The sequence below is a fragment of the Lactuca virosa genome, chromosome 7 (assembly GCF_052849685.1).
Source record: "Lactuca virosa cultivar CGN04683 chromosome 7, Lactuca_virosa_CGN04683_v6, whole genome shotgun sequence".
NCBI classification, from domain to species: Eukaryota; Viridiplantae; Streptophyta; class Magnoliopsida; order Asterales; family Asteraceae; genus Lactuca; species Lactuca virosa.
The window spans coordinates 23,542,127-23,551,205 of NC_136432.1; the positions used below are offsets into that span (position 1 = coordinate 23,542,127).

General features: G+C 38.2%; 1 non-coding gene across 1 annotated transcript; it reads right to left on the bottom strand.

Moving 5' to 3' along the window:
• Nucleotides 1–1,958: 1,958 nt before the first annotated feature.
• On the bottom strand, nt 1,959–2,058 carry LOC145127923 (U6 spliceosomal RNA). Its single transcript, XR_013716528.1, has one exon. It is a non-coding gene; the product is annotated as a U6 spliceosomal RNA (small nuclear RNA).
• Between the last annotated feature and the right edge of the window lie 7,021 nt (nt 2,059–9,079).

The following is a 9,079-nucleotide window of genomic DNA, read 5'->3' on the forward strand; positions in this document are numbered from 1 at the left end:
GGACCAGGAGATTGATTCTTATTCATGCATCATGTCTATATGATATCATGAAGAATGAAGAGATAACTGATCATTTATCTTAGGGCTGACGTCTGATTTAATTAGAGTTTGGCAGTGGCTTTGGAATGCACACTTTACTAGTTTTTGTAGAGATTTATACTTGCGATTGTAGTTAGCGACTTATCCTAATGGTATACTGTTGGATTAAGGTGTCTAAGCTCTTAACTAAATTGGTATAGTTGAGTGAATAATGGTAAAGTTCTTTTTGGCTAGCCCTTATTACCAGGAAATAGCTTCGATTGACATTGCGAAAGAGATAAATGATTTATTAATATATTATATGATTAATATATTAATTAGAAATAGTAAGTAATTAATTAAGAATTAATTAGAATTAATTTAATTAATGGTTCTTGATTAAGTCGAATTAACTAAAGGTATAAAGGTTAGAATGCGATTATTCAATAGTTGAACTAGGGAGACATTCTAGAACCTCCCTATAGGGGATGGTTTGATAAGCCTTTCATGGGTTTTTGGAAGCCTTCTTTAATTGATATGGAAAGTAATTTGAATTGGATTAAAATATTATTATTTTAAATTCAATTAGGGTTTCCTACAACTATAAATAGGGATCTTTAGAAGGCTTGAAAAAACATGCATAATTCATAAGGATTTTCGAAAAATTCCATCTCATTTCTCTCTAATTTTCAATCCTACGGTTTCTTAGGATTTGGGTGTGACACATTAGAGACCCCACATTATTGGGGTTAGCATTCCAAAGAAGACTTCTTCAAAGTTGGTTGTTATTTTCGATAATAACAAAATGTATGTAACCAAATTGTATTTCAAAGTATGTTGCTATTATGAGAATAGCCATAGCTTTCTAGGTTGCGTGTGCCCATAATTGTTATGTAAAATTTCGCAAGTACATAGAAGCAATGTAGAAAATCCAACAAAGTTTTCGTAGCTTTCGGGTGCTGCATTTTTATACTACTTAGCTCTTTTTCAACTTCCTTCCTTCGGTTTTCATCGAGTGAAAGGGCTTCTCTTACAGTGTAAAGTGTGTTGGTTAGTTTATCCTACAATAAAAGTAAAAATGTCTCATGAGTAATTTATGTTGTATAGATGTATCGTTTTTGTTACCTTCTCTAATGATAAACTTTTAAATTTTGTTTTCAATAACTCAAGTTCGTCAAGAGCTGCTTGATGAAGCCGAGACATTTCTTATAGTTCCCTTCTGAGAAGATTGATCTCCTCTTAACTTTGGATCTACAAGAAAATAATTCATTTGGCTTTAAATAGATCATATATGATAGGAAATAATGATTATATTCGAAAACTCACTTGTAGTTGTAACATCCCCTTCTGGCACGTATCACAATATTGTTCGCTTTGGGCTCCCAAGATGAAAACTTCCCAGGGGGTCACCCATCCCTAAATTGATCTCGCCCTGGCACACTTAACTGCAGATTTCTTATGATATTTGTTTCCCTCACGGATTAAAAATACGTTGTGACAAGGAATATATCCACACCTCTTATAAGGAAATGTTTCGTTCTCCTTACACGTCGATGTGGGATCAGCTGCAACCCACCTTCGCCCCCATTATATGGTTTGACATCCATGTTGAATACATCGACTTGTGCCCTAGCTCTGATACCATTTGTAACATCCCTTATGGCACGTATCACAATATTTTCCTCTTTGGGCTCCCGACACAAAAACTTCCCAGGGGGTCACCCATCCCTTAACTGCTCTCGTCTTGGCACACTTAACTGCAGAGTTTTTATGGGATCTGCTGTCATCACGACCTTAAAACGCGTTATGAAAAGGAAGGTATCTACACCTCTTATAAGGAATGTTAGTTCTCCTTCCAAACTTATGTGATAGTAGGTGCAACCCACCTTCACCCCCATTATAGGGTTTGACATCCCAGTAAAAAACATCGAACCGTGCCCTAGATCTGATACCATTTCTCCATTTTTGTGTGTCATCCTAGCGGAGGGGCCATGTTAATCTTCTCTATATCTTTCCTTATTGGAGGTGTGGATACCTTCCTTGTCACAACACATTTTAAAGTTGTGAGGATAGCAAATCCCATAAGAACTCGACAGTTAAGCGTGCCCGAGCGACAACAATTCATGGATAGGTGACCTCTCTGGGAAGTTTCCGTTTCAGGAGCCCAAAGCGGACAATATTGTGATATGTTCCACAAGGGGATGTTACAAATGGTATCAGAGGTAGGTACGGGTCGATATGTTCGACAGGGACGTCGAACCGAATAATAGGGGGGGGGGGTTAAGGTAGGTTGAACCTGATTTCACATCGGCTTAGAAGAAGAACTAAGCATTACCTATACGAGGTGTTGATACCTTCCTTGTTACAACATGTTTTAAAGTCGTGAAGGCAGTAGATCCTATAAGAACTCTGCAGTTAAGTATGCCGGAGCAAGAGCAATTCAGGGATATGTTACCCCCTCGGAAGTTTCATATCAAGAGCCCAAAGTAGACATTATTACCAAAAGGGGATGTTACAATAGTGAACTATGATGATCACTTCAAACTTTCTTTAATCAAAGCAAGTCATTAATACTTGCATTACATCATGAAGAGGTCCATTGATGTTTTTGTTACCATTCTGGATGATAGTACTTATAAAGACCTTGAGCACCCCATTTCTTATTATCGTGTTGAAGCTGTTTCAAGCCCGTAACACTCGAGTTGGAAGAGGCAATGATTGTAAACATACACACAAACAGTTAGCAGGTAAACCCCTAAAAAAATCAATTTCATCACTTTACATCATTAAAATTAAGTTAGATTTATCATTGAATTGAAGAAATGTAAATGGGATAAGGAATAGACGTACTTAAGAAAGGTCAAATAGGTTGCAACAAAAAGAGATGAAAAGTTAGTTGGATTACCTTAAAGGGAAGTCCCGTGAAATTGTTAAATAAGTTTGATTGCGGGTCTTCTAGTTATTGTAAATCCAATCCACTGATGATATCTCCCATTTTTATATGTTTTGTCTTGCTTCAACTTACTCTGTATGCATCAAATATCCACTCAATGACCTATCGTGGTAATTCTTCTATCCATATTATCGAGCTTCACCATCACCATAGCCAAGTTCTTGTTTCATCCATCTCCACCCACCTTGCCTCTGTTGGATAAGGTGTCTAAGTCCATAACTATTTCTGGTATGTACTTGACCCGACCCAGCATGGTCCATTTGGGTTGCATGTCATCATGCATTTGGATAGACTAAATGAGAGAAATAACACTTGTGGTTTATTAATATATTTTAAGTTCTAATATATTAATAGTATTATTTAATTAGTATTGATCAAGAATTAATCTAGGATTAATTAAGTGATCAAAAGATGACTAATTAAATATATGGGTTGATTATGTAAATCATCCATAACTTGTATAGTGGGCTAAAAGGCTCCATGGATTATCAAGTTGGGTTAAACCCATTGGATGCTCCATGGAGGCTCCATGGCAGTTACAAACCCATGGGTCATGGAAATGAAGAGTCATGTCACATTAGGGTTTACATGGTGTAACCCTAGATTTGACACACTATAAAAAGAACATGTCATCTACCAAAATCGGTCACAAAAAGAAATATAGAGGGCTTGGCCGATTTTTGCAAGTGTTACACTTCTCTCAAGTTTACTCCAAAGCATTTGGTGTTGTGTGAAGCATTTGAGGCATCACACTTGGGGTGCTAGGCTCTCAAGGTTTTCAAGGAATCAAATCATCAACAAGGTATGTTATTCTAGCAATCTTTTTAGTTAAAAGTTCCCCATGTATGCTAGATAGGATTATGAACCTTGGAAATCATATTTTGCATGTATTTAGACAAACATAGATCCAAGGTTTTCTAGGGTTGCATGTACACTTAGGAAGTGTTAGAATGCTCAAAACCTTTCAGTGGCATCAGAGCCTAGGCTTGCTTGTCAATACTTGATGCAAAATAGTGTTAAAAATCGATTTTTGAGCTCTCTGCACAGGGGACTCGCCGAGTCCATGGGGGGACTCGACGAGTCCAAGCGAAAATTGAACCAACTCGGCGAGTCAGTTCATGCATTCGAGGAGTTGATCATGCAGAGTGCTATTTTTCGTTTTTTGCTGCTGGAAATGGACTAGAAACATTACCCTAAACTGTTTTGGTGTTTTAAAACTTGTTTTAGTTGGTGTAATGGTTGTTCTAATCCATTTACAATGGCTAAATATAAAAAATTCATGATTTTATGTGTTCTTGAATTTTTGATGTTCATATTCATGTTCTTATGAGTTTAGATGATCATAGGAATTATGTGTAACTTCTTGCTAGTCTTAATTCTTGATCATCATGTGTGTTAATGGAATCCATAATTTGTCCTCAAGTTATGGATTACCAAAAGTTTTATTTTTAATGACCATTAAAGAAACACATAGGTTACATAAAATGAAGAGTCACTCATTTTAATGAACCAATTAATCTCATAAGTTATGAATTGAAGAGTTTTTACAGTTACAAAACTTGCCCTCAAGTTATGGAACTTGTGAAGTCATCTAGTTAACTTTAGTTCCAACCCCTAGAATTTTAAAAGTTAAAATTCAACCCTTATACTTTATAATATTATAAGTTTAATAATATATGTATGTATAAGATAAAGTCGTTTTACCATTAGTAGGCCTCATTCACGAAGCCGGTCTATAAGGGGGGTATAAGGTTGTTGCCTATAAAATGGCAGCTTAATGGGTGTCCACTCTCACCCACCGCTTCCTTGACTGGTGGAGGGTCGTTAGCCGAACGGGTCGAACAGTGACTTAAAAATTCTCATTTAAAAGTATAATGATTATTATAAAGTAACTAAATGTTTTATAAATTCCCAATCTTAGTTACTTTAGGAAAAATGTTAATAAGGTGCTAACCCATGAAATTACACTTTGCACTTTGATTAAGTCGTTGGTGGAGCGTGTGTGGTTAACCGATACACTAACTTGGACTTAACAAGGTAGGCAAAGGGTGAATTAAGGTTTTTCATAGGTCGGTGGAGCGCGTGTGGTTAACCGGCACATCGATTAAGTGAAAAACATTAAAGGTACCAAGTAATTTGCATGGTTACTTCACACTTTGTTTTGTGATCCTCGGTATCCCAGTCACAAAACATGAAGGGCACACTCGAGATTGAAACATGCCATTAAAAATTTCAATGAATCTCAAAAGAATCTAGGAGTTTCTTAAAACCAAATAAAACCTAATAATTTATATTTCGTTTTCATGGTGGAAATTGGTGAATCGTCATTCACCTACCTTTGAAATATGTTATAGCTTGGATTACGACATCCCTCTTCTAAGTTATAATATTTTGTGATTGGATCCTAGCCTTAATATTACATTTGGGTGTTTTATTAAGGACTATCTCTATATCTAAACTAAACTTGTCTTTTCTTCTTTTCAGATGTCTTCCAACAATGCTGCTCCTGGCTCAAACCCTACTGGCACCTTCTCTCTCATGAACCTTTGTGGGAGAGTCATCTTTGATGGATCCAACTTTACTGACTGGATCAGAAACATCAGGATGGTCACTCGATACGAGAACAAGGAATATGTTCTCGACAAGGAGCTTAAGGTACCTGAGCCAACTGCTACTCCTGAGGAGTTTGCTGAATATGAGGCACATGAAAGAGATGCTACAAAAGTGGTATGCATCATGATGGCCACTATGACAGCCGAGCTCCAAAAGTCCTATGAGGACTACTATCCTTTTGAGATGCACCAGATTTTGATAGACCGCTACCATCAGAGTGCTCGTCAAGAGCGATATGAAATCATCTCCTCTATGATCACAACCCGAATGAAAGATGGTGAACGCATCACGGGACACATGCAGAAAATGCAAAGGTTTGTGGACCGATTGATGAAGTTGAATGTGAACTTCCCAGAGGAGTTAGCAATAGATATCATTTTGCACTCCTTACCTTCGTGTTATGATCAATTCCGCATGACATACCACATGAACAAGGAGGAAGTTACACTTAGCAAACTTCAAGGACTCCTTAAGACCGCAGAATCAGGTCTCAAAGGTAAGTCGGTTGTGACCACTCCTACTACTACTCTAAACTCAGCACCTGTCCTGGCAATCGGGAAAGGTAGAGGGAAGAAGAGGAAGAACCCTTCGAAGGGTAGCAAGGGAAAGACCCTTGATGGCTCCTCTTCGAGCGGAACCAAGAAAGGTTTCGTTACACCTTCTTCTGATCCCAAAGAGGCTGAATGCTTCTATTGCCACGAAAAGGCGCACTGGAAGCGGAACTGCCCAAAGTACCAGCAAGATTTGAAGGATGGGAAAGTGAAACCCAACCATGCAGGTATTTACACTATCTTATCTAATAACTCACCCTATTCTAACTCTTGGGTCCTTGATACCGGTTGCGGTATTCATATTTGTTCTGATTTGCAGGGACTAAGAAGAAGTGAGAATGTGGAGCATGGAAAGATAAACTTGATCATGGGAATAGGAAAGTTTCACATGTCACCAAGATTGGAGTTTATACTTTGTTGCTAAGTAGTGGGTTTACTTTAGATTTGAATAAATGTTGTTATTCGCCAGAAATGGCAAGAAATGTTATTTCCTTTCATGCTTTGTACAAACAAGGTTTTACCTTTTCTTTTGATAATGAAATTGGTGGAATAAATGCTTTCTTTAATAATGTGTTTTATTTTAAAGCATTACCTTGTGATGGTGTGTATGAAGCTGTGTCTGTTGTAGATAATTTAGGAAATAATGTGTTATGTATTGATTCTACTAATGATAATAACTTGGATAAAGCATCATTATGGCATTGTCATCTTGGACATGTAAGCAAGAAACGCATAGGCCAACTCCAAAAGGATGGAGCCTTGGAATCATTTGACCTAAAGTCATATGATAGTTGTGAATCATGCTTACTTGGAAAAATGACAAAGTCACCCTTCACATGTTCTTGTGCTAGGGGTGAAGGTTTGTTGGATCTAGTGCACACGGATGTGTGTGGACCCTTCAAAACTGCCACAAGGGATGCTAATCGTTATTATGTGACTTTTACAGATGATTATAGTAGATATGGATATGTCTACTTAATCAAGCATAAGTCAGAGACTTTCGAAAGGTTTAAAGAGTTTAAACAGGAAGTCGAGAATCAATTGGGCAGGAACATTAAGATGCTTCGATCCGATCGCGGTGGTGAGTATCTTAGTACTGAGTTCCTCGACTATCTGAGGGAATGTGGGGTTGTCTCACAATTGACACCTCCCAGGACACCACAGTTGAATGGTGTAGCTGAGAGTTGTAATCGAACCTTGTTGGACATGGTTCGTTCCATGATGAGTCGAGCTACGCTACCAATCTCATTTTGGGGGTATGCCTTAGAGACTGCCGCCCATATCCTTAATCTGGTCCCTAAAAAGAAGGTTGCCAAAACACCTCACGAGATGTGGACTGGAAAAGTTCCTAGTCTAGCCCACATCAAGATTTGGGGTTGCAAGGCTTTCGTGAGACGCGAGACTCACGACAAGCTCGAACTTCAAAGTGAGAGGTGTATTTTCATCGGCTACCCACAGAAATCCTTTGGTTACCTCTTCTACAGACCTAGTGAGAATGTGGTCTTTGTAGCAAGGAGGGGTGTCTTTCGAGAAAGAGAGTTCATAAGCCAAGGAAACAGTGGGAGGCAAATTGACCTTGAAGAAATTCAAGAGTCAAGTGGTGAAGGAACCTCAAACCCTAGCAGTCAACTTAAGGAGGAAACTCCTGTTGATCCAATTGACGAATCCGTACCTCTGAGGCGTTCCACAAGGGTTAGGAATGCACCTGAGCACTACTATGGTTTCCATATTACTGCGGAAGGTGAGACACTTATCAGTGATAAGACATTGGTAAGTCTGGATGAACCTAACAACTATGCGGAAGCCATGGCAGGCCCCGAGTCTGCTAAATGGAAAGAGGCAATGGACAGCGAGATACAGTCCATGTATGACAATCAGGTCTGGGACTTGGTTGACAATGTACCAGGTCGTAAGACAGTAGGGTGCAAATGGATCTTCAAGAAGAAGACCGACATGGATGGTAATGTACACACTTATAAGGCAAGACTTGTGGCAAAAGGTTTTTCTCAAACTCCAGGAGTTGATTATGATGAGACCTTTTCACCAGTGGCCAAGATTAAGTCTATTAGAGTATTGTTAGCCATAGCTGCATTTCATGACTATGAAATATGGCAAATGGATGTCAAAACCACTTTCCTCAATGGAAAGTTGGCTGAGGATGTTTACATGAATCAGCCAGAGGGTTTTGTAAGTACAGAATACCCAAATAGAGTGTGTAAGCTTGAGAAATCCATTTATGGATTAACGCAAGCACCTCACAGATGGAATCTTTGCTTTGATGAGAAAGTCAAAGAGTTTGGCTTTTCGAGGAGTAAAGATGAATCTTGTGTATATGTCAAGGCTAGTGGGAGTACAGTTAGCTTTTTGGTACTGTATGTGGATGACATACTACTCATAGGAAATGACATCCCTGTTGGATAAGGTGTCTAAGTCCATAACTATTTCTGGTATGTACTTGACCCGACCCGGCATGGTCCATTTGGGTTGCATGGCACCATGCAATTGGATAAACTAAAATGAGAGAAATAACACTTATGGTTTATTAATATATTATAAGTTCTAATATATTAATAATATTATTTAATTAGTTTGATCAAGAATTAATTTAGAATTAATTAAGTGATCAAAAGATAACTAATTAAATATATGGGTAGATTATGTAAATCTTCCATATCTTATATAGTGGGCTAAGAGGCTCCATGGATTATCAAGTTGGGTTCCACCCATAGGATGCTCCATGGATGCTCCATGGGAGTTACAAACCCATGGGTCATGGAAATGAAGAGTCATGACACATTAGGGTTTACATGGTGTAACCCTAGATGTGTCAACACTATATAAGAAACCCATTCTCCACCAAAATCGGCTACACATAAGAAACAAGAGGGCTAGGCCGATTTTAGAAGTGTGTATTCTCTCTAAAGTCATTCCAAAAGCATTTGGT